Source organism: Diceros bicornis, chromosome 6 (assembly GCF_020826845.1).
Source record: "Diceros bicornis minor isolate mBicDic1 chromosome 6, mDicBic1.mat.cur, whole genome shotgun sequence".
Taxonomy (NCBI): Eukaryota; Metazoa; Chordata; class Mammalia; order Perissodactyla; family Rhinocerotidae; genus Diceros; species Diceros bicornis.
In genome coordinates, this window is record NC_080745.1 from 17,744,503 (window position 1) to 17,772,013 (window position 27,511).

At 35.1% G+C, this 27,511-nt stretch overlaps 1 long non-coding RNA gene across 3 annotated transcripts in view; it reads left to right on the forward strand.

Moving 5' to 3' along the window:
- Positions 1 to 20,939, forward strand: part of LOC131406994 (uncharacterized) — a 44,272-nt gene extending 23,333 nt beyond the window's left edge. Inside the window, exon 3 of one of the 3 annotated variants that reach the window (XR_009220423.1) lies at positions 20,800 to 20,939. This is a non-coding gene — a long non-coding RNA (uncharacterized LOC131406994). Of the gene's footprint in view, positions 1 to 74; positions 522 to 7,695; positions 8,829 to 20,799 lie in introns of those variants that run through there. The other 2 variants (XR_009220424.1, XR_009220425.1) reach the window with 2 other exon arrangements.
- Positions 20,940 to 27,511: the final 6,572 nt, after the last annotated feature.

The window sequence follows — 27,511 nt, forward strand, 5'->3', positions numbered from 1 at the left end:
CCCAACTAATAGACGGCAGAGCTGGTATTTGAAATCAGCCCTGCATGACTTCAAAAACATTGTACTTCCTACAGTGCCATGTTAACTCAAGATGGAAAAAGAATGTAGGCGAGCCTTAATCCTGGCATGAGAAAGCAAGACCTAAAAACACTTAGAAACCAGAAGAGTGAGTGAGAAGTATAATCTTTTCTTTGTTTTTAGTTTTGAATAAGAGGATTAAGGATTATTTTCTCATGAGACTGGTTAAAACAAATGTTCTGTTCTTTGTAGATGAAAACTGAAGATATCTTATATATGGTGCATATCCAACCATTTTTACACTCTCTGGCAGTGAGATTACTTTTTCTGGTAACTCCTGGAGAATATGAGACTCCTTCCAGTCTCTGACTGGAGTTATTTCAATTATCAGGAATAACTAGATTTTCTCCTTTATTTTCTTCTAGAAATTTTATGGTCTTTGCTTTTACGAATAAATCTATGATCCTTTATGAGCTAATTTTTAGGGATATTGTTAGGTAGAGGTCAAGGTTAAATTAAATTTCTACTTGTTTCCTTCCTTGACAAATAGTTTGTTTTGGAGGTAGCTTGTAACAGGAAGGTCATGGGTTAGAGTCTTAGAAAGCTTAAATAACTTTTCAAAATTCATAGTGCTATTAAGTGGTGGAGCCAAGACTAATTGCAGGAAGTCTTTCTCTGTAATCTGTGCTCTAGACCGCTGAGATCTATCCCTTTTCACTGAATTACTGAATTTATGGTAAATAATTCATTTTTCCTACATTGTTACATATATCACTCTATTCTATGTTAAACTCATATAAACTTTGGCTTTTTCTAGAATTTCATTGATTTACTTATCTCTAAGAAATACTATATACTGTTTATTCTTTTAAGATGGTGGAGGAAATAATATTTATTTTTAACAGCTTTGATGAGGTATAATTGACATAGAATAAACTGGACCTTCTCTTTCCTCTCATCTCTGTCCTATTCTGAGGCAACAATTGACCTGCTCTATGTTATCATAAATTAGTTTCCATTTTCTAGAATCATATATACATAGAATCATATAGATGTATTCTCTTTTATGTGACTTCTTTCAGTCCAAATAATTATTTTGAGATTCATCAAGTTTATTCTTTTCATTGCTGAATAGTTTTTAATTGTATGGAGGTACCACAACATGTTTATCCATTAATCTATTGATGGACATCTGCGTTATTTCTAGTTTTGTGCTGTTGCTAATAAAGCTGCTATGAACATTTGTGTGCAAGTTTTTGTATGGATATATGCTTTAATTTCTCCTAGACAAATACCTACAAGAAGAATGGCTGGGCTATATAATGGGAGTATGTTTTACGTTTTAAGAAAAAGCTGAAGAATTTTCCAAAATGGTTGTATCTTTTTATATTCCCATCAACAGTATATGAAAGTTCTAGTTGCTACACAACGCCATCAACTCTTAACATGGTCCATTTTTTTTATTTTAAGAAGTGTGTTTTATTCTAATAGGTGCACTTTGACGTCTCATTGTGATTTTAATTTGCATTTCCCTAATGACTAATGATGTTGAGGACGTTTTCAGTGTGCTAATTTGCCATCATTTTTGGTGAAATGACTGTTCAAATCCTTCCCCCAACTCTTTTTTATTGGTTTGTTTTCTCATTATTGAATTTTGAAGACTCTTTGTATGTACTGGGTTCAAGTCTTTATGAGGTAAGTGATATGCACATATTTGCTCCTAATCCATGGCTTGTCTTTTTTTTTTTTTTTGTGAGGACAACCAGCCCTGATCTAACATCCGATGCCAATCCTCCTCTTTTTTGCTGAGGAAGACTGGCCCTGGGCTAACATCCGTGCCCATCTTCCTCTACTTTATATGGGACGCCACCACAGCATGGCTTAACAAGCAGCGCGTCAGCGCGCACCTGGGATGCGCACCTGGGATCCGAACTGGCGAACCTCAGGCTGCCTCGCAGAGCGTGTGCGCTTAACCACCTGCACCACTGGGCTGGCCCCCATGGATTGTCTTTTTACGACCTTTTGAAGAGAAGAATTTCTTAATTTGGAAAAGTCAAATTTACCAAATTTTCCTTTTATCAATTGTGCTTTTGATGTTGATCTAAGAAATCTTTGGCAAATCCAAGGTTATACAAATTTTCTTCTAGAAATTTTATAGTTTTAGTTTTACATTTAGGTCTATGATCCAATTTAAGTTAATTTTTATATATGGTGTGAGATATGGATTGAAGTTACTTTTTTTAATGGCTGTCTAATTGTTCCAATACTATTGGGAAAGAGTATCATCTGTCTTTTTGAAAAGACTACCATTTGTCTGTTTGTTGAAAAGACTATCATTTCTCCATTGAATTGTCTGTGAAACTTTGTCAAAAATGAGTTGGCCATATACGTACTGGTCTGTTTCTGTACTCTTGTTCTAACCCATTGATACATTTGTCTAGTTTGAGGCCAATACCACACTGTCTTGGTGACTCTAATTTTAAAATAATTCCTAAGTTGTTTTGGTTTTTCTAGGTCCTTTGTATTTCCATATGAAATTCAGAAACAGCTTGTCAACTGCTTTAAAAATGCCTGCTTTCATTGTGGTTATGATTGAATCATATCTTTAGATCAATTTGTGAATTGCCGTTTTAACAATATTTATTCTTCTGATCCATGGACAGGGTATATCTTTTCATTTATCTATGTATTCTTTAATTTCTCTCAGGAATGGTTTATAGTTTTCAGTATAAAGATCTTTTGTCAGATCTAGCCCTAAGTATTTCATTCTTTGATGCTATTATAAATGTTGTTACTTTTTAATTTCAATTTCTCATTGTGCATGGCTAGTACATAGAAATAAAACTCATGTTCGTATTGATCTTGTTTCCTGAGACCTTGTTGAATAATTTCTATTAGTTCTTTTGTAGATTCTACAGGATTTTCCACATATACAATCATGTCTTCTGTGAAAAAGACAACTTACTTATTTCTTTCTCTTTGAATACCATTTTTTTTTGGTCTTTTGTGCCTGATTACACTATCTAGAACCTCCATTATAATATTGAATAGGAGTGGTAAAATCAGACATCCTTACCTTATTCCAGATATTGGGGGGAAAACATACAAATATGTTACTATTAAACATCATGTTAATCATAGGTTTTCCATAGATGCCCTTTATCAGGCTGAGGAATTTCTCTTTTCTTCCTTGTTTGTTGAGAGTTTAATCATAAATAGGTGTTGGATTGGTTAAATCATTTTTCTACATCTATTGTGATGATCACATAGTTTATGTCCTTTCTTCTATTGATATGATAGATTACATTCATTGATTTTCAGATGTTAAAACAATTTTACATGACAAGAATAATTCCCACTTAGTCATGCTGTATAATCCTCTTTATATGTTGATAGATTTGGTTTGCTAACATTTTATCAAAGATCCATATTAATAAGAGAAATACGTCCCTAGTTTACTTGCATTGTCTTTCGCTGGTTTTGGTATCATGTGGCTACTTTGAATGAGTTGTGAAAAGTTTTCTCCTTCTCATTTCCTGAAAGAGTTTGCGGATATTTTTTCTTCTTTTAATGTTTTTTAGATACTATCAGTAAAGCCATGTGATCCTGGGTTTTTCTTTGTGGGGAGATTTTTAGTTACTAATTCAATTTCTTTACTTGTTATAGTTCTATTAAGATTTTCTAGTTCTTTATGAATTAGTTTCAGTAATTTGTTTTCCCCTAAGAATTTGTCCATTTCGTCAATGTTGTCTACATTTCATTGCATAAAGTTGATCATAATATTTCCTTATAATCTATAAAGTTGGTGGTAATGTTCCCTCTTTCATTCCTGATTTTGGTCATTTTCATTAGTATTTTTCCTTGGTCAGTCTGGTAAAAGCTTTGTCAATCTTGTTGATCTTTTCTAGAAACCAGCCTTTGGTTTCCTTGATTTTTCTCTATATATTTTTTTCTATTTCAATGGTTTCTTCTCATATCTTTATTATTTCTTTCTATCCACTTGCTTTGCATTTATTTTGCTCTCTTTTTTTTTGTAGTTTATTAGGTGGAAGATTTTAAGTTAATTATTTGAGATCCTTTTACTTTTCTACTATAGGCTGTTGAGCTTTAACTGCTGCTTTGGCTGCATCCCACAAATTTTGATATCAATTTTTAAACATTTTTTATTCAAATATTTTACAATGTTTCTTGTGAAATCTACTTTGCCATCCTGGTTTTTAGAAGTTTGTTAATTAATTAATTAATTAATTAATTCACTTTTGGTGTCATACCTAAGAAACTATTGCCTAACTCATGATCATGAAGATTTACACCTAAGTTTTTTCCTAAGAATTTTGGTTTTAGCTCTTATATCTAGCTCTTTGATCCATTTTCAGTTAATTTTTGTATATGATGTGGGGTATGGGTCAACATTTATTCTTTTGCATGAGGATATCCAGTTGTTCAAGCCCCATTTGTTAAAAAGGCTCTTCTTTCCCCCATTGAATTTTCTTGGGACCCTTGTAGAAAATCAATTGACCTTAGATGATGTTTCTTTCCTGGACTTTCAGTTATATTCTGCTGATCTATATATCTATCCTTATGCCAGTATTACCTGTCTTGATCACTGTAACTTTTTAGTAAGTGTTGAAATCAAGAAGTATGAGTCCTCCAAATTTGTTCAATTGTACACAAAACTGTACTCCTATGGAAATCCATTCCCTTCCCTTTCCTCTGCGGCTGTATTGTCATATAAATTACATTGTGTGCTCATTAACACAGATGTAGAATTGTTGCTTTATACAGTTGTATTTTAAATCAGATAAGAAAACAAAAGATATATAAACAAAAAACGTATTTATTTTATCCTTTATATTCACCTATGCAGTTGCTTTTAATGGTGTTCTTTATTTTTTCATATGGATTCAAGTTAATATCTAGTGTCCTTTCACTTTAGACTGAAGGACTCTCTTCTTAGAATAAGTCTCTCCTAGAGATATATTTTCTCAGTTTTTGTTTATCTGTGAATGTCTTAATTTTTCCTTGAAATTTGAAGGATAATTTCGATGGACATGAAATTCCTTTCAGTACTTTTATTATGTGGTCTCTCTGCCTTCTTGCCTCCATTTAATACTACTGAGGATTCCTTTTATGTGATGAGTCATTTCGTTCTTGCTGCTTTCATATTTCTCTCTTTTTCTGGTTTTCAACTGTTAAATTTTGCTGCATCTAGGTGTGGATGTCTTTGAATTTATTCTACTTAGAATTCATTGAACTTCTTGGATGTGTAGATTAATGTTTCTCATTAAGTTTGGAAGTTTCCAGTCATCATTTCTTCAAATGGTGTTTCTGCCTTTTTCTCTCCTCTTTTTCTAGGACTCCTATTAGGCTAATGTTGGTAGGCTTCATGGTACTCCAAGGCCCATGAGGCTTTCTTCCTTTTTCTTCATTCCTTTTTCTTTCTTTCCTCAGACTAGATAATGTCCATTGATCTATTTTTAAGTTTTCTGATTCTTTATGGTGCCTGTTGAAATCTGCTGTTGGCCCTTCTAATGAATTTTTCACTCGAACTTTTCAATTTCAGAATTTTAATTCATTATTTAAATAATTTCTATCTCTTCATTAATATTTTGTATATGGTGAAACATTGTTCACATAATTTTCTTTATCTCTTTAGACATGGTTTCTTTTAATTTTTGGAACATATATAAAATAACTGATTTAAAGTCTAGTAATTCCAATGCCTGGGCTTCTCAAAGGACAATTTCCATTTATTTTTTTCTGTGTATAGGCTATACTTTCTTGATTCTTTGTATGTGTCATTATTTTTTGTTAAAATTGGACATAGTTAATAACACTATGTGGTAACTCTGAAAATCAGATTCTCCCCCATCCCAGGGTTTATTGTTTTTGTTGTTTGTTCTGAGAGTTGCTGTTTGTTTGTTTAGTGGCTGTTCTGAAATAATTCTGTAAAGTCTGTGTTCTCTGTCATGTGTGTTCATGAAAGTCTCTGCATGGTTATCTTAGAGGCGTCTTAATAATTGTATAGACAATGTCTTAAACAAAGAACCAGTAAGTCTCCCAGTCTTTGCTGAGTGGCTCTGTGGGCATGTTGGTGGCATGCTTTCAATATTCAGCTAGCCAGTTGACAACTCTGCCTTAGCCTCTACTTTCTGCTTGCATAGAGACTTGAGGTCAGCCAGAGAAGAGAGTGGGGCCTTTTCAGATCTTTCCTGAGTGTATGCACAATCCTGGGCATACACGGCCTTCTAGACTCCTGAGAATATATCTGAGCTCTTAAAAGTCCACATGGGGCTGGCCGCATGGCTCAGCGGTTAAGTGTGCCCGCTCCGCTACTGGAGGCCCGGGTTCGGATCCCGGGCGCGCACCAACTCACCACTTCTCCAGCCACGCTGAGGCCGCATCCCACATACAGCAACTAGAAGGATGTGCAACTATGACATACAACTATCTACTGGGGCTTTGGGGGAAAAAAAAAAAAGGAGGAGGATTGGCAATAGGTGTTAGCTCAGAGCCGGTCTTCCTCAGCAAAAAGAGGAAGATTAGTATGGATGTTAGCTCACAGCTGATCTTCCTCAAAAAAAAAAAAAAATTCCACATGGACATCTTGTAACCCAAATTTTTCTTTTAAGCTACTTCATTTGTTTTGTTTGCCCCAACAGTTATTCACCACCTCAGGCAGATACTCAGTTAATCAATGGACTTTAATTGTTTTCAAAAATTACCCCAGAAGAAGAGGATTTTTGCACTGAGCAAGCTCCAAATCAGGCAAATACAGACAGCCTTGCAAACAGAGAAAGAGGTCATGAGTCAATAATGACCAGAAAAGTCAAATAATGACAATTCTCTGGGAATAAGGCCTTGAAAGAGCTCCAGCCTTTTTCTGCCCCCTCAAGGCTGTCAGGCTATTGGTTTTGACCAGAAATGTGACCTGTTATTTTGCATTACCATGGAGCTGAAGAGTGAAAGATGTGACTAGTGCAATTAAAATGCCACAAAGCTCACTGTTCTTACTGAGATTCACTCACTTTTCCTTAATAAACACCCCCTGGATTGTTTCAAGCCTTTGCTTATTTTCTGGAGTTCTGAAAAGTTGATTCTGACCTTTTTTTGCTGGTTTTCTTATGGAGGAGTGAATTTTTGAGGTCCTTTTGTACCATTAAGAAATATATATATATAACAACTTCATCTTTTTAATTTCAACCTATTAGTATATCTGAAACTAAAATGTGTCTTCTGTATATAGTATGTTTTTGGAAATTGTTTTTTAATCCAGTCTGACAATCTCTGTTTTTTTTATTATAGTGTTTAGTCCATTCCCATTAATATAATATTTATATGGTTGGATTTATGTCTGCTATTTTGTTGTTTGTTTTATTTATATTTCAGATTTATTTTGTTCCTCTGTGTCTCTTACATATTTAAAATTATATATATAGTTTTTCACCATTGAGAATGATATTAGCTGTGGGTTTGTCATATATGGCCTTTATTATGGTGAGGTACTTTCCTTATATACCCATTTTATTCAGAATTTTTATCATAATTGGATGCTGTATCTTGTCAAATGCTTTCTCTGCATCTACTGAGATGATCATGTGATTTTTATTCTTCATTTTATTAATGTGGTGCATCATGTTGATTGATTTGTGGATGTTGAACCATCCCTGCACTAAGTTCTGAAATCATGAAACTTTTAGAAGAAAACGTAGAAGGTACACTCTTCGACATGAGTCTTAGCAACATATTTTCAAGTGCCATGTCTGACCGGGCAAGAGAAACGATAGAAAAAATAAACAAATGGGACTACGTCAAACTACAAAGCTTCTGCACAGCAAAGAAAACCATCAACAAAACGAAAAGACAACCTAACAATTGGGAGAAGATATTTGCAAATCATACATCTGATAAGGGGTTAATCTCCAAAATATATAAAGAATTCATACAGCTCAACCACCAAAAACTAACAACCCAGTTAAAAAATGGGCAAAAGACCTGAACAGACATTTCTCCAAAGAAGATACACAGATGGCCAACAGGCACATGAAAAGATGTTCAACATCACTAACTATCAGGGAAATGCAAATCAAAACTACAATGAGATATCACCTCACGCCCGTCAGAATGGCTATAATTAACAAGACAGGTAACAATATGTGTTGGAGAGGATGTGGAAAGAAGTGAACTCTCATACACTGCTGGTGGGAGTGCAAACTGATGCAGCCACTATGGAAAACAGTATGGAGATTCCTCAAAAAATTAAGACTAGAACTACCATACAATCCAGCTATTCCAATGCTGGGTATTTATCCAAAGAACATGAAAACACCAATGCATAAAGATACATGCACAACTGTGTTCATTGCAGCATTATTCACAATAGCCAAGACTTGGAAGCAACCTAAATGCCCATCAAGGGACGCATGGATAAAGAAGATGTGATATATATACACAATGGAATACTACTCAGCCGTAAGAAACAATGAAATCCAGCCATTTGTGACAACATGGATGGACATTGAGGGTATTATGCTAAGTGAAATAAGTCAGAGGGAGAAGGTCAAATATCATATGATCTCACTCATAAGTAGAAGATAAAAACAATAACAAACAAACACACAGAGACAGAGATTGGATTGGTGGTTACCAGAGGGGAAGGAGGGAGGGAGGTGTGCAAAACGGGTGATTAGGCACGTGTGTATGGTGATGGATTGTAATTAGTCTTGGGGTGGCGAACACGATGTAATCTATGCAGAAATAGAAGTATAACGATGTACACCTGAAATTTATACAATGTTATAAACCAATGTTACCACAATAAAAATAATAAATCAAAAATAAATTAAAAAATAAAAAAATAAAATTGTATATATATTTCTTGTTAAGATATATATATGCATTTATGTATATATGTATGTGTATATTTAAAATTCTAGTTAATTCCTCTCTTGATTTTTTTACAATATTGTACTACACAATGTGCTTACCATATTTTTGAGTTATTTTCTTATTTCTTGCTCTGCACTTCTCAGAACAGATCTGCCTTAGTGTTCCTGTCATGTTCAGTTTCTAACTGAGAGCAGTCCTTGAGAAGTGTGGCCTCAGGCCAAATGCACCAATAAATTTCAGAATACAGAACTGGGATCTTCAGTATCCTTGCAGTCAGGGATTTGAGAGGTGCATTTTCTTGTCCTACAGACCCAAACTCACCCCTATATCATGGTCCAAGTAATGTCTATAAGCAGAAAGCTAGAGTGATGGCAGGGTATTATAGACTGAAAGTTTATGTTCTCCCCAAATTCATATGTTGAAGCCCCAACACCCAATGTGACTATATTTGGAGACAGGGCCTTCAGGGAGGTAATTAAGGTTAAATGAGATCATAAGGGTGGAGACCTGATTCAATATAAGGTCCTTATAAGAAGAGACATGAGAGATTTCTCTCTATCTGACACCAGAGGACACAATGAAAAGGCAGCCATCTGCAAACCAGGAGGAGGGTCTCTCCAGGAACCAAATCAGCCAGCACCTTGATCTGGGACTTCTAGCCTCCAGAACTGTGAGAAAATAAATTACTGTTGCTTAAACCACCCAGTCTTTGGTATTTTGTTATGGCAGCTCGAGTAGACTAAGACACAGGGTTTACCTCATTTTTTTCTTTTCTCTTAGGGATCCTATCATTCCCATCTCTTGTCCAGCATCTAGTAATGATATTTTTCATAGATTTTGCCCAATTTTCTATCTTTGGGTGTGTGTGTGGCAAAAGGGTCTGCCCAATCCCAGTTATTTCATAACAGCTGTAGGTGGAAGTCTTTTAATAAAGTATCTGCCTCTGCTTTTGGGTTGGGCAATATAAATAGCAGCAGCAGTACTTGGGCCACTACTTCCAGTTTTGGAACTCAAGACCTCTTTCTCTGGCCTGGAGCAATAACTTTCCATAAAGACTGTCTAACTACAGGAAGCCTAAAATAATTCTTGGCACATCTCCTTCCTGTTCCTCTTCATACATCATCCCCACATTTCTGTTTACAGCTTCGGTGGAACACTTCCCATAGTGCATAGTCCAACACAATATATCCATGAGGTGTTCCATCAAAACAGTACTATGGCTAAATATTTTGGGAAACCTATATTTCAATTCCTTTCTGGTTGTTCAAAATGCAAGTTAGCATATTTAAAGCTATGAAAACTCTTTTTCTTTAACTCGTCATTTTCCTTTGTTACTGACAAGGAATTTTATTAACATTCCATGGAATCCTTGTTTTGCAGAACACAATTTGAGAAATACTATCTATCTCTGTAGAAAAGCTTAGAGGTGATATACAGTTACGTTAACGTCCTGTCTTTAGCAAAGATATTATTTCTTTGACTAATGTCATGGTAAATATTTGCAAACCATATGTCCAATAAGGGGTTAATCTCCAAACTATATAAAGAACTGATACAACTCAACAAAAAAATAACAAACAACCTGGTCAAAAAATTGGCAGAGGATATGAACAGACATTTTTCCAAAGAGGATATACAGATGGGCAACAGGCACATGAAAAGATGTTCAACATCACTAATCATTAGGGAAATGCAAATCAAAACTATAACGAGATATCATCTTACACCTGTTAGAAAGGCTATAATAACCAAGACAAAAAATAACAAATGTTGGAGAGGATGTGGAGAAAAGGAAACTCTCATATACTGCTGGTGGGAATGCAACTGGTTCAGCCACTATGGAAAATAGTATGGAGATTTCTCATAAAATTAAAAATAGAAATACCATATGACCCAGCTATCCCAGTACTGGGTATTTATCCAAAGAACTTGAAATCAAGAATTCAAAGAGACTAATGTACCCGTATGTTCATTGCAGCATTATTCACAATAGCCAAGTCGAGGAAGCAACCCAAGTGCCCATCAACTGATGAATGGATAAAGAAGATGTGGTGTATATATATATGTATATATAGCGGAATATATATATATATATATATATGGAATATATATATATATAGTGGCATACTACTCAGCCATAAAAAAAGACAAAATCATCCCATTTACAACAACAGGGATGGACCTTGAGGGTATTATGTTAAGCAAAATAAGCCAGACAGAAAGACAAACACCACGTGATTTCACTCATTGTGGAAGATAAACAAACACAGGGACAAAGACAACAGATTAGTGGTTACCAGAGGGGAAGGGGGTTCGGGCATGGGCATAAGGGGTAAAGGGGCACATATATTATAGTGACTGACAAATAATAATGTACAACTGAAATTTCATAATGCTGTAAACTATTATGACCTCAATAATTAAAACAAAGAATGAGAGGAAAAGAACTTTATATGACTTTTAAAAAAAAAGTCACTGAATAAAGTTTACTGCTGAAACACCTGTGAGACATCAGAGTATGCTTCTGCAGAACGCTGGCAAAGGAAGAGTGTTGGCTTACAGTGATGACAGTGCCATAGCTTTCAGGGCTACAGACCAACCCCACTCCTGTGGCACTGAATGCTCTCTGCTTGTGCCCCAATTGTAATCTAGTAATAATTCCAGAAAAGATCTGAAACATTTTGTCTTTTCCCCACTGTTTTATTTTTTGCGTATTTCCTTTAATATCTTGTGAGACCTGCTGGGCAGGAGTCATGCTTTGTTTTTGTTTGTTTTCCTAGGAAATAATAGAGTGCTTGACAAGAAGGAGGTATTTAATAAATGATGTTAAATTAAACCTTTGCTCCTGGTCACATTTAGACTAGTATGATTTCGCAGTAAAACTTTTGTCTCAGCTTTGCATTTGCTTTACTCCAACAAGAAAGCTGAGATCCAGATAATAATAAAAATGATTTTACTCTACACTATCCAATGAAAGTTAATTGGGAACAGTGACTATATCAGTGTATTTCCCCAGTAATTGAATAATGTACTTCGTATAGTAGATATTTCAATAAATGTTGAATTATGACATTAAAATTTAGAGAGGCTTGTACTATATGTTAATATATTCTAATATTGAGTGATATTGAAGAAACAATCATTTTAAATAAATTTCATAATAAAGGGATATTACACATGCTAAAGTTCTATATTTTAAAATTTTATTTTTCTATTATGCATTCTTCCAATTTTAAGAGATAAAATACCTTTACTTATATTTAGAAACTTACACTGATTTTCTAATTCTTTTCAGACCTTGCAAATTCATTTATGCAAATTATTATTAAAATTTTCATAGCACTTTATTTTCAAAATGCTTTTATTGTCACTTTCACTATCAGGGCACACAATAATCCAAAGCAAAAAAATCAATATTATCTCCAATATAAGGAGGTGAATGAAGGTGAAAATAATTTTTAAATGACTTGTATTTTTTTTTATAATGAATCAGATACACCTGGACTCTATCCCAACCTATTGCTAAGTCCTGATTCAAAGTTACTTACTCCTGGAAATGAAAGTTATAGCTCATAACCAAATGTTTTTAGATGAGCTTTTTATATCTATAGGTTAATTATTTTTTTCCATTGTGCTCATCTTCCCTCTAAATCCAATTTCTGTTGTTAGAATTACAAAGTGGGTTTAAGCTGACTGATTTGAGAATAATTGTGTGTGCTAAGTATTGTTGGTGACTATACTAATAAAGGAGATTCTGTTCATAGAGAAGGTAGGTTATGTTGCTATTCTCCTGGGTAAATATGTTACCTTGAACATCACGATTGCATACAACCTGAGAGATGATGCTTATTTGTCTATTCAAAATTTTCTAACTACAAGCTGCTTTGCACTTAATTCTGATTCATGTATCTTTTGAAATATGACACTTAAAATCATCTAGCACCTGAAATATTTTTGTTGAAGATTGTTTTATTTTTATGTCTTGTTCATTAACTCTTGCAGCAACTTTTTTATAGACATCACGTTGTGTAGAAATTCCTTAACTCTGTTATCCACTTTTACTTAACTGACATATCAGATTAATGGACACTCCCTCTTCTCTCAGTAAAACAAAGTTATGACTGCACACAGCACTTTATTTTCAAAATGCTCTTGTTTTCAATTTCCCTCTCAGGGCTACGTGGTAAGCTCAGATTTAGTAGGCCATTTGTCAGTATCCGTATTCTTTCATGCTCCAATTGATTTACCAATAGTCAGTTAATTGTGTTTTCAATAGTCATTTTCACTATTTATGACCCTAGTAATTACTATTCTAAATAGACTATTTAAATAAATCTTATTTAACCAATATAATAAAAATAATTCTTGTCTCTATAAAAATGAAGCTGATTTCTTTGAAAAGAATCAATAATGGTGACTTGCTAAAAAATCACTGTCAGATTAGGAGTGAGCAAGACAACTGTAAGAGATTGGGAAAATAGTCTACAAATCTAGAAGGCTTCTGCACCTAAGTTGCAATGGTTGTGAGGTGGTTTTAATTTCACTGAAACTGAAAATCATGGACAGTCCCCTTGAATATGTTTTTTTCAATAAAGACAAAATAAAACTCGAATCAGAGAACTCGTGTTTAAAGAAAAAGTCTTTTTCCCTTATGAAAAAAGTCCCAATAAATGCACATATATTTGTTTTAGATTAAAAGAATATGTTTAAAGTACATTCAAAAATATTTACATGTTTAGCTAACTTTTTTGACTGACCCAGGTCCAGGTCACCATATTTTGGTAGGAGATTTTCTTTTGTTTTGTTTTTTGTTTATTGCAAATACACAATTGAAAAAAATTTTTTTAAGTATTTCAAAATAATGTGTTGTGAGCTCAATGCTTTTGACTATTTTGTTATCCTAAGTTAAACTCAAAACATCTTCAGATTTCAACTCGTGCCATGATGGTTATTTTAAAATATTAAAGTTATTAGCAGGATAATTGAATTTTCAGTCTTTATCATTTTTTATCCTACATTAACCTAAAGAAATTTTAGAATAGGAAGGAATAATAAAGATGATTAAGTCACAGTTCCTCACTGTATAGATGTGGGAACTGGGGTCCATAGAAATAAAAGGACCATTCCAGTTTCCATGGCTGGGAACTCAGAGTGCAGATTAGCACCCAGTGCATTGACTTGCAGGCTGTGGCTAATTTCATTTTAATGCGCCTACTACCTTTCAGGGCTTAGCTGTGCCGTGTATTCATTTTTCCACAGATATTTGAAAACATATGGGAGACTATAGACAGAAGAGAGATAATGTTTTGTTTTTCGTCCTCCACTCTTCCAGGAACAATGTTGTTTAACTTTTCATCAACTCTGTTCCTGGCAGCCAAATACCACTTCTGTCTCCTTTTTCTGGCCCCTCACCTTTTACTTACTCATGAATGATAGAGATTTATAAAATCTTTCACAGTCAAAAGTTCTGCATCTCCAAACCAGAAACTGGCTGAATGCTGAATCATCAGGGAGTAAGGATAGGTTTTAACTTTGTTCAGGTCAATTTGAATATGCATTCCATTATTTGATGTTTTAAATCAACATCATCTTTTTTCTCTGCAAATTAAATAATGTGCATTCATTGAAGAGTATTAGGAAATTTAAGACAGAATACGTAGGGGTAACAATTGTTTGTTAGTTATCCACCCAGAGATGATTGCAATTAATATTTAGGCATTTTTCCCTAATATTTTTCTAAATATTCCCATATGCATATTTTAAATGTCATTCCTACATTTTAAAAACACCTAGCATTTTACTGATGTTATAATACAATTTCCCATATAAATAAAACCTTGTTATAATAATTAAGTATTGTACAATATCTAGTTGTATGAATAAAAAACATTATTTAAAAATATTTTCATATATTGTTAGCAAAAATCAGCATCTCAGATTTATCAGCATATTTTAATTACTAATACAGCTGAACATTTTGCATGCTTTTGGTTTTTAATTTCTTATTTTTTATTAATTTTTAAATGTTTTTGTATGCTTACTAAAATTGCATTATTTGATTTTTTTCTGATGTTTTGAAAATATTTTGAATTTAAATTTTGTTTAGATATATTGGCATAATTTTTATGTAATCAAATACTCCCCTTTTTTCATGCTTTTAATCTTAGAGAGTCTTCTTTATTTAGGTTTTAATTTCTTCATTCTTCTAGCTTGAAAGTTGTTTTCAATAATTTAATTTCTGAAACTATCAGCTGTGTGTCCTTTGCCAAATCCTATAACTCTCAGTGCTTTAGTTTCCTCATATGTGAAATATAGACATCATTATTAGCTTTCTCATGCAGTGAGTCTGAATTTTACATAAAAACATACATGTAAAGCAGAGAGAAGAGCATTAGCCACAAAATGAGTGCTCAGTCAATGTTAGCGCTTATTATTTTACAGACTTAAGACATGAAATTATTTCTCTCAATAAATAGTTTCAACATTATTCATTGAATATTTCCGTCTCACGTTGATTTACCTTTCATATTTTTTAAATATTTAAATTTTAAGTGTGCGTATGTATACGAGTCATTAATGTTATTTCTTTGCTTTGTAAACTAATGCACCCAAACAACATTGATCAACAAATTATTGTACTAACAGACTCCCTTAATTAATGGAAAGGAAGTACTCCATTTGTATCAGTCAAGATAGGCAAGTTTATGCTTCAGTAAAATACAATTACCTATGACAATAAAAAGTTCATTTCTTGCATACATTATATGTCAAATATACATTGTCATGGGGCTCTGAACATTATAGTCACTTTGGAACTCAGGCTGATGGGGATCCATCTTTAAACAGATTTCTACAATCAGCTCAGCAGAGTGAAGGGCACACGCTGAACTACAAACTGGTCCTTTAAGCTTCTAGTGATAAGTAATATGCGTCATTTTCCTTCACATTTCATTGGAAAAAACATGCCATATGGCTATATATAATTAAAATAAAATTAGAAATTAAAGTTTAACTACGTGCCTGTAAAAGGAATTGCAATATTTATGAGCAGGTGTATTAAATACTATACCATCCTTACTCCTTTTCAAAATGTTTTTATCTATTCCTGCCTTATCATTTTTCCAGAAAAAAATTGAATCATTTTTGAAAATTTTAATGACACTTTAATTCATATTACATTAAACATAAATTTGGGAAGAATTTTGAGCATAATCATTTAAAAGTTTTATAATTTGTATCAAAATGCTTCTTTCCTCATAAGTATCTCACACATTTCTTCATGCATTTACTTATTTATTTTTCTGGTGAGGAAGATGGGCCCTGAGCTAAGAGCTGTGCCAGTCTTCCTCTATTTTGTGTGTGGGTCGCAGCCACAGCATGGCTTGATGAGTGGTGTAGGTCTGTGCCCAGGATTGGAACCTGCGAACCCAGGCCACCAATGCAGGACGTGACAAACTTAACCACTATGCGAGGGGGCTGGCCCCTCTTCATGCATTTCAGCTTACAACCTTGTGTTTGCAGCTACTTTGAGAGACAGGGATCTTCTTTCCTATTATGTTTCCTAATTAGTTATAGGTAATAAACCGAAAGGCAATTAATTCTTATATATTTAGGTGACCCCCATCAAATAATAAATTTGCTGATTAATTGTAAACTTTGATTCTCTTGGAATGTGTTGTAATTATTCTTTTGGTATGCAATCATGTCGTTTGCAATAGTGATAATTTTTTATACCTTTCCAGTAATCAAGGTATATATTAATATCTGTTCTATGTCATTGCATTGGTTCAAATTCCAAACAATATTAAATGTATAATGGAAAGAAAAAAGAATACATTCAAATGTAACAATCACTGCAGATAATTTTGCCCTCTATGTGCAATAGATGGAAAATTACTGTCATGAAAGAAGTACATGTCTCTTCTGCTTCTTTTTTCTTGCCAACACTAACGCAGGTGGAGTAAGGGAAGACTAGAATTTTAAAGGCACTATTACTTTTTTCATCTTCTAAGTGTTGGACATCAGTGCTCTTTATATTAAATAGCAGAACACATGAATGAGTCTTTAAATATGCAATAATAGTTCTAGGCATGAATAAGGTGAAAAGAGGTAATGTTTTTGTATATAAGGGAAAGAAATTTACTTTCATTTTTGGAACTTGAGGCAAAAGATGGTCAATAGGAAATTCTTCATCAGAAGAATGGCAGAAGAGCTTTTAAGAATAGGGATGTTTAATCTTCAAATTTTGGATTGTTATAATGTGGTGCTTGGACATAATTGATTATAATCCAGAATGTTCAGTGAAGCCTGTTATGCCAACTAATGACTTGTATTAGATGAAGTGAGACAGCACTTCCCTGAGCTGGTCTCGCTGATAGGCACTCACCAAGAGAGCACCTCTGAGCCGTCAAGGTCTCAGATGCAGAGGGATGGCTGGTTGCCTACAATGACTAGAAAATAAGAGCTGCCTGCTTTGGGACTTACTGGAAATTCCCCATGTGAAAATTAGCCTGAAAAGAGTGGTGTCATTTTTGGAGGCTCCTGCCTTCAAATGGTCTTCGAGGGCCTGTGACAGGTGACCATGATGGTCACCAAAGGCTTCTTCCATTTTTCTGGTTCTACATAAGTCACAAGTTCTGATACATAATTAAGTGATTTATAATTACCCTTAAAAGAACTGGTATTGGAACACTTGATAACCTTGGCCATTGGGTACTCGAGCTTTATTTTATATGACTTAGAAAACACAATTATACGCTATTTTTGTTTTATTAATTTTTGTGAAAGAATTCATATCCTTTAAAATTACCTAGCCTAAAGAGTAAGAAATGATATTACCTGCCAGTTTTTTTTTTTTTTTTTTTTTTTTTTTTGTGAGGAGATCAGCCCTGTGCTAACATCCGCCAATCCTCCTCTTTTTTTGCTGAGGAAGACGGCCCTGGGCTAACATCTGTGCCCATCTTCCTCCATTTTTTTTTTTTTTTATATGGGACGCCGCCACAGCATGGCCCGCCAAGCAGTGCGTCGGTGCGCGCCCGGGATCCGAACCAGCGAACCCCGGGCCGCCGCAGCGGAGCGCGCGCACTTAACCGCTTGCGCCACCGGGCCGGCCCCTACCTGCCAGTTTTTTAATAGCTGTAGTGGAAAATCAATCCTACTATCAGTAGATAATGGAAAGACTCCAAGAGTGTTGATTCTTTATGCATCAATTCGTTCATTCATTTATTTATCCAAAAAAGACATTTTTACTAAAACCTGTTTTATTTTATTTTATTAATTTTATTTATTTATTTTTATAAAGGCTCTTTCTTTTTTTGTGTGTGTGTGAGGAAGATCAGCCCTGAGCTAACATCCATGCCAATCCTCCTCTTTTTGCCGAGGAAGACCGGCTCTGAGCTAACATCTATTGCCAATCCTCCTCCTTTTTTTTTGTTTCCCCCCCAAAGCCCCAGTAGATAGTTGTATGTCATAGTTGCGCATCCTCCCAGTTGCTGTATGTGGGATGCCGCCTCAGCATGGCCAGAGAAGCAGTGCACCAGGTGCACGCCCAGGATCCGAACCCGGGGCCGCCAGTAGCGGAGTGCGCGCACTTAACCGCTAAGCCACGGGGTAGGCCCTACTGAAACCTGTTTTAAACAACGTACTAAAGTCACTAAAAATAAACAACACTTGTTCCCTACCTACTTTTTTTACAGTATAGTTGGGGTGGAAAATCATAGCAAAATGATATATAAAATAACAAAACAAGTTAAGACCAATTTAGTATATAATTAAATGACAAAGAGCTTTTATAGATTATGAATAGTTAGTTTAGATACTGAGTCAACATAATTTAGCACAGTGGCTTAAAAATTTTGGCTTTATTTGTTTTGACAGCAAACCCTTTCTTCAAGGAAATTTCAATAGGGAAACCAATCTAAAAATTTCAAAATAGAAACAAAACTTCTTTCATTACATATGGGTAGGGAAAGAGTCTTTCTGGATAACTCTTTCCTCAGATCATGAGGCCCCTCTGATTACACCTTGATCTCCACAAAACCTAACTTGAAAAACCTTACAGTGTAAATCCCATCTCTGTTATTACATAATTCTAAACTTGGACAAGATAAATTTCCTTACATGTCAAATTAACAGGTTATTTTAAGTAATTTCTGGCTTCCTTTTTCAGCTTTCAAAATGTTATCATTCTATCTGAATTTAAATCATGAAGATCTGTCTATAGGCTTGAGTTGTCAGGGAAGACTACATTGAGGAAGTAGGAAGGATGAGTAGAATATTGGTTGGTGGAGAGAGGTCATTTTCTAGACCAAATAGAGCAGGAGGAAAATCTCAGGGCAAGGAAGTGAGATGTGTTATTTAGACTGCCCTGGCTAGAGCAGAACTTTAATCTAGAGAAGGAGTAAGAGAAAATGTCTTTCAGGATCATCTTGAGAAAGACTCTGAAGCCAGACACAAGTTTGGGCTTTATCCTGAAAAGTATTTGCAAGTTTCTGCAGATTTTTTGAGGATACTTGTGTTATTTAAGTTATAACCTGAGAAAGCACAAGCTTCTTTTCCTGCCATTACAAACTAAACATTAATGCAGGAGTTCTAACTTTTATGTAATATGGGCTCCAATGGTACTCTGGAGAAAATTACGGATGCCTTTTCAAGATAAATTTTTAAATGTGTAAGATAACAATGTATAGGATACAAAGGAAAGTATCAGTTATATATCTAATCTAAATCTATCTTTCCATCCATCTCTCTGTATATATGTCTATCTACCTGTCTATACATACATACCTATCATATGTAAATAAATTTGGGATATAACAACATGGTTTATTAATCCATTAAAGGAATTATCTTGTACATCAAAGATCTCGATGTAGATCTATTCAACGTAAATTCAAGGATGAGCATAAATGTTACTTTAGGATATCTCCAACTGCTGTAATGTGATATGAAAACATCTGTGCTTCTATTAGTGACAAATCCACATGCACTGCTGTTACTACTGTGGTTTGTTCACTGATTCACAATTGAAAGAAATGATAAGTTTTGGCTGCAGGTTAGTGAGAATAACCCATCCATATTGACGAACCTACTGAATTCTAGTTCTTGGACATTAAGTTAAGAATCCGTGTTGTAATAGATCAAATTAGAGTGGGTGAGTTTGGGAATGTGATATGCTTAGAACTCGCTAAACTAACATCACATCTGTCTCCTTTGAGAATGCTTGAAGTAGGTAGTACCAACCCCAAAGATGCTAAAATACATTACTTTCCTTGAAAACAATCAATTAAATTAACTATGTAACACTTTTACCTGAATATAAGCATAACAATACATTAATAATCATAAACAGCTTATTGGCAGGAAAAAATACAATAGCAGTTCTATGAGGCATTGTCTAAAAGACTTAGTAGAATGTGTGATGTCTCATAGAAATTTGCCTTCATTCTCCTCTGTTCGAAAATAAAGATGTCTTGAAGACTGGAGACCTCCAATTAAATTTATTCTACATATTTCCAGAGCATAAAATGGGATCAATTTCATTCTCAGTTACAACCCAAAATACAGGCTAATTCAATTGTATTAAAAGTTTACTTCTTTAAGTATCTTGTGGGTGGCATGATTTCTCCTATAATACATTCAAATCATTACCAAACAGAGGAAGATTAGGATAAAACCTTCACATGTTTTTGTTCTTAACTGTCAAAAATTACTTTGAGGGAAATTTATATGGTGAGTGGGGCCTTTTTATTATTCTAAATGCACAGAATAAAATGTTAACAGAAGGTAAAATTATATTTATTTTTAATTTGAATTACTTGCTCTCTAAAAGAAAATAAACTAGGCTATATTTAGTGCTGTAATTAGGAACTAAATTATTATCTTTTCTTACAGATTTTGATGCAAGCCTCCTTACTACAAAAAGAAGAAAGTGTCTCACTAAAAATCTGCTAAAAGATTCTTCCTCTAACACTGCTTTTGAGTGTTCATTTTGCAAATTATCACTATTTATATACACAAAATAAATGCTTTTCTTTATCTGTGCAGAAACATTAGAAAAGTATCCATTTGCTGTTAGAAGAGACAATAGTGATAAAACAATTAATTATTTCAATGTTCAGTGAGTTGAGTTCTGCAATTTTGAAATTTCATATTGCAAAATGTTAGGTAGATAAGGTATTAATATTAAATAGAAATAATAAAATCTATTAAAAATAATATCCATCTGCCTCCAGTCTGCCTATGCTTCCCTGAAACTGTAAGCATAGGTCAAATATCTAACGGAACTACTTTGTAAGTCAAACCAAGAATTACAGGAAGAAGATAGAAGAAATACTAGGCAAAACACAAAAAAGTCTCCAACATCCCAAATGTGAAGCCTTTAGAAATATCTTGACTAATGCCTCAGAACCTCCACTGCATGTCCACCTATGGAGTTAGAAAAAGACACTGTTCTTACCTTCAGGAAACATACAGCTCAGCTGGGAAATATGTCACGCTGTCATAGCTTGACTTCTGGGCAGTCCTTACTAAATATATTTAAGACCAGCACTGAGGAATTGGGACATGTTATGAGGAGTCAGAAAAATACCTGGTGTTGAAGCAGATATCAAACCATATGCATGGAATATGCAAATTTAGGAAATCATGTATGACTCCAACTTCAAGCAGGACAGAACACTGACACTGAGAAGCCCAGATTCTGAGCTTTGTCAGATGCTCTATTTTCAGAGCTAAGCAAGATCCTAGACCTAGGATATAACTGTAAGAGGGGAGTGTACTAGGAATCCATATTGGATTCTAATATGGAACCCACTATGAGGAAATAGTAATATCTCTCAAGGTAGCCCCATAGGAGAGAAGGTCCAGGCATAGAGCCTGGAGTTATGCAGCGAAATGGGTTTGGTAAGAAAAACCTTGAGTGTCTTCATTAAAACTCGGCATCTGGCAAAAAGATGGCACATTTTATATCATGTGCACTTAAATGCACCTCTCAACTCAACTGCTACAGGGAAATATAATTGACACATGGTCCCAGCAGCTGCCACAGTGGAGCCATCATTGCATTCATGCCAAGGCCATGCTTCTCCCAGTTGATAGAGAATGGCAGAGGCACTAGTGTTGGCCTATTCCTATAGTATATGGAATTTTCTAATGAAGGACTTTGAGTGAAGGACACCCATCAGTCTGGCTGAAACTCTCTTAGAACTGCACTTAAGACTCTTGCTACTTAATCTGCTTTCCTTACCCCTCTCCTTTCACAGGTATCAAATCTGCATCGTGGTCTGATAGCTCTCCTTGCCAACTCCTGTTTCCTACCCCTTCCCTTTCCTCCATCACAGGAATTTCCCCTAATAAACCTCTTGACTATCTAATCTCATCTTGGCATCTGCTTCTTAGAGTCCCCAAGCTAACACCAGAGCCTATATTCAGATTACCCACTTCCTTTTCTTTCTCATTTACCAGCACTACTTTAAGGTCTCATTTGTTCCCACCACATTCTCTGTCCTGTATTTGAATGTCCTGCACTCTGCCAAGCTCTCGTTTCTCTGCTTTCCTTCCTGTTCCCACCCATCCTTTCCTTCACACTCCTGATTATTTGCTTTTATGTCTACTTATCTGACTTTAGTTTAGGAGAATGTTGCTGATTCCTCAAATGGCATACCTTCAGTGGTGTACTGGTAAATGCTTAACAATAGGCTCTCAGGGAAAGAAGCCCTAATTTGTAGCAGTTATCTATTTCCATTGTGTAAAGACTCCCACCATGGTCAATTTCAAAATACCAACATACATCATGGAAATTGCAGTTGGGAGGAGATGTACCCAGTTACAAGCCTGTACAAGCTGTACAAGCTGACTTTGATATCACTGCACATCTCCCTTCTCAATTCATCCATGTTCTAGTCTCCATATCCTGGAAAAATCCTTTGCATAAACGCTCTTGCTTTTATCTATTCTGGACATCAACAATGTGGACACTGAAGTAGGTGCGAATCGTAGTTTCCAGGATATCAAAATTCTTTTCTTTTCCTGCTTCTGGCATGCTCCTGGATATCATAAGTGCATTTTCAGAGCAAGATGTCTATTAGTATTATGTAATATGCTTTGTTCCTGATTGAGGTAATAAGAAAAGTTTGGGGAGTACATTTTTTTAAAAGACGGCATTCACGAAAATATTGGCAAATGTATGAGAATGCAAGTCAGGTAAGGCTTGAAACATGTAGTAAGTCTGAAACTGCTAATCATCTTGCCACATTCATTCAATTCGCCTTTTATTCATTTATTCATTTATATCATTGTAGGGGAAGAGGGAGAATCCCCCTCTGCCCTTTCCCTTAAGGTTCTTATGGCTGGCCAAATAATTAACAGACAGGTTAGCAGGAGAAAATAGTATCAAGTTTAATAACATGTATACATGGGAGAAACCAGGGACACTGCGTTTCTCCACACAATAGCAGAAATTCTCGTCTTAAACATCATCTTCAGCTGAAGACAAAGGAGGGTGTTGGGGGTGGGGGGAGTCAGTTACAGGAGATTACCACTAAAGCACAGTAAACAAGAGTAAGGTTATTATGCAGATTTAAGACCTCACCTTCCACATTGATAAGTTTCTAGAAATGAGGTCATCCCCCTTCTTCCCAATACAGAGAGGGAGATACCTTTACAAATGGAGATTTCCCTTATGAATGTAAATGTTTGTCTGGCAACTCCTTGCAGGGCCATCCAGAGAATGTGGCCAGAGAGACAATTTTTGATAAGATGGGTTTCTTGATGCCTTTCCTATTGTAACATCTATTGTACATTGTATTACAGCCATCAGATGGAAGATCTGTTCCAGGAAGGAGTTACTATGTCAAATTCTTTAGGCAGTTAGTGGGGGAGGTCAAATATCCATCAGAGAAAACAATCAAGGTAAGGAGATATATTACAGGGTGGCCAAGTCTTGATCTCCCACAACAGCAACCTTGCTGTAAAACCTCACTATCATGCAGATAATACCAATTCTGAATACAAGGAATGTGGTACTTCCTGATCTATAAGTTTATGTAAAATCTTTTTCATGTGGCCACACTACCCAAGAATCTGAAAACTTTAAATTAATATTTTCTTCCCTCTATGAAGTTGAAACTTGCCCCTTGGAAATCTTAGCATTTGAATTGTCTGATTTCATAGATCACATATTTTCTAATATTTTCCATTTTCACTTTATCAGGACAAAGATTCTGTCTTGTTCACTACTGTATCTCATAACACAGCATATATTTGATGATGAGGGAGATCAAGATTTGGCCACCCTGTAATATATCTCCTTACCTTGATTGTTTTCTCTGATGGATATTTGACCTCCCCCACTAACTGCCTAAAGAATTTGACATAGTAACTCCTTCCTGGAACAGATCTTCCATCTGATGGCTGTAATACAATGTACAATAAATGTTACAATAGGAAAGGCACCAAGAAACCCATCTTATCAAAAATTCTGTCTCTCTGGCCACATTCTCTAGATGGCCCTGCGAGGAGTTGCCAGACAAACATTTACATTTATAAGGGAAATCTCCATTTGTAAAGGTATCTCCCTCTCTGTATTGGGAAGAGGGGGATGACCTCATTTCTAGAAACTTATCAATGTGGAAGGTGAGGTCTTAAATCTGCATAATAACCTTACTCTTGTTTACTGTGCTTTAGTGGTAATCTCCTGTAACTGACTCCCCCCACCCCCAACATTCTCCTTTGTCTTCAGCTGAAGATGCTATTTAAGACGAGAATTTCTGCTATTGTGTTGAGAAACGCAGTGTCCCTGGTTTCTCCCATGTATACATGTTATTAAACTTGATACTATTTTCTCCTGCTAACCTGTCTTGTTGATTATTTGGCCAGCCATAAGAACCTTAAGGGAAAGGGCAGAGGGGGATTCTCCCTCTTCCCCCACACTGTAAAGCCACAACATTAATTGTAGAGCTGTTTTTAAGTAAAGGCCTTCTTTCCTGTTAAGAGGCCCTTTGCAAATATCGTGGTAAGAAAGTAAAAACGGAATGTGAAGAAATACCGGGAGAATTAATTACTCTGATAACTAGAATGATGTTTCAACTGACCATTTCTCTCATGGAGCGGTATAGACTACCATTTCAGATGGCATTAACCTCCCCCAAAAGCTACTGGAGGTGGGCACAAGAGCTTTTTTGATAAAAGTACATTAATCTTCCCATCATTCCCTGAGGAAAGAATTCAAGCAGAGTTCCTAACTTTGGGTCTTTAAAGTTGAGAAACTTAAGCTCATGGAAATTAATTGCTTTGCTCCCACATTGCCCAACCTGAACGTAGCAGACTTCTCCTTTATCTTGCCAGAATGAGTACTACAAAATATATTTTCCTTGTAAATCTTTGGGCTCTTCCTCTTCCGAAACCAACATTTCTGAAATATATTTCTCATAAACCAAGACCTTTCTCAGATTCCAAAAAAATTTAATGATTTTCCATTCTTTCAGTCACCCAGGAATAAAAATATAGTTATTTTTTGTCCCTTTCATCACCATATTTAATCCATTGACTACTCATACGTAGTTTAAATGTCTGCCATATTTATAAAATGATACCTATTCTTTTACTGCTTATTAGTTTTTATGGTAATAATCTCTATATTAGTGCTTTCTCTTTTGTAAAAGAACGTATAGAAAAGTACTCAAGAATACAAGCATTGGAGGCAGATTCTTGGGTAAAAAATTGATGCCAACGCTGAACTCTCTGATTAAGAGATAGACATGTACATCAGGAGTTAAGTGACAGAATGAGACTCAAATGTTGGCTCTTCCCTTTACTGGCTTTGTTCGTTTTAGAGATTTAACCTCTTTGATTCTTAATATCCTTATGCGTAACAATGACAAGAATCATGTCCCTTTTAGAAAGCTGTTGGAATAGTAAAGGAGAAAATGTATGTTAATTGCTTAGCACTCTTCCTGGCATTTAGTGAGAACTTAACAAACACTAGCTATTGTTGTTACACACACAATAGCAGTGCGGTGCTGGAGCCAGCTCACACAGGCTCTTCCTGACTCTTCATTCAGTGACCTCATAGTGGTAGCTTGAAATTGGACATGGTGGGGATATTTACACCACAGAAATTGGCAAACAGTACAAAACAGTTTTGTGTTTGTTTGTTTTTGTTTTCCTAGAAAGCCTACTGCTAAACGTTTACCAACATACCACTCATGTTGGGTTTATTAATGTTGTGCTTTGACACAGTTATTCTAAATAGGTCAAAAATAAAACAATGGACAAGTGAGTGAACAGGATGAGTTCGTACCTAATATAATTTGACCAGGAAATGAAGTAAGTCCTCAAGCAGAAAGCTAGTACTGAAAGATAATACTTAGGTAGCTAAGTGGTTGAATTCATCCTTTGACTTAGATTATGTTCAGATCTGTAATTCTCGTGATTACCAAGAATCTATTAAGCTTTAGTAGCTTGTGAGCTGGGTCCTCTTTAGTGGGTCACAAGCTAAAGATTGTAAGTCATATTTTATATGTCAAATTATCCAGATTTTACACTCTATATCAACTTGCAGACTAGTCAATAAATTATTTCTTGATGGTTCCAATTTTGTCTCTGCTATGCTATGAGGTCTATGGAGAAGGAAAGTCAGGCATCCACTCTTGGGTCAGAGAACAGAGAGAGAGCCATGGTATTGGTTGGTCAATATAGTTGTGGGGGTGGTAATCCTAGAGTCCCCAAAGGGAAGGTCAACTTCGGGGAGGAAATTTAGGCTTAGTCATCTTTCAGTCTCTTCCAACAAAAAGATTCTCTTTCAAATACCAACTTCAGTATTGTGCTTTATTTTTCACTAAGTATTTTTTTCTTATACTATCAACACCTTACTTCAGGCTGTTATTTAATCTTCATCTTGTTTGTGTTGTTGCAATTGCCTCCTAAATATGTTTACAGCTTCTAATATTTTTCAGTTCTAATTACTCCAATGTCAACTTCAAAAAGAGAGAGAATGAAACTTTTTATTTATTTGTATTGTCTAAAATATTTTGTACAACTCATCTGTCTGATATTCAAGATCCTTCCCAATGTGGTTTTAATCTGCCTTTTCAGATTTGTGTCATATTATTCTCTTCCATATAGCATACAGAGAGACTAAATTAAGTTATTTATTTGTGGTACATGATTTGGACTTGTTAAAAAACAAAATTCAACTGAGTAAAATTTAAAAATCTTATTGGCTTTATTCAACAATTCATGAATTGGGCAGCATCCAATTTAGCAGACAGAAAAGAGCTCCAAGGAGCTCTAAAAATGAAAGACTTTTACAGGCAGAAGGAGCAGGAACAAGGAAGTTGTACTAGGCAAAAAAGGGGATTGGTTATTGAAAGGTTACTTTCCTTTAGGGGATAAAAAGGGTCTATCAGACAGGTGACCTAACTAGTGCTGATCAGATGATTCCTGATTGACTAGTTTTAGATTCCATTGCTGAGAGAATTGAAACTGTAATTAAGTGTTGGTTTGGTGATGTGGATCTTAGCATAAGTGACTCAGTTTTGGGCCTGTTGTCTTGTTGTTAACAGACTTTCGTGGCCCGTGCAGTTTGCTAAGGCTATTTCCTCTA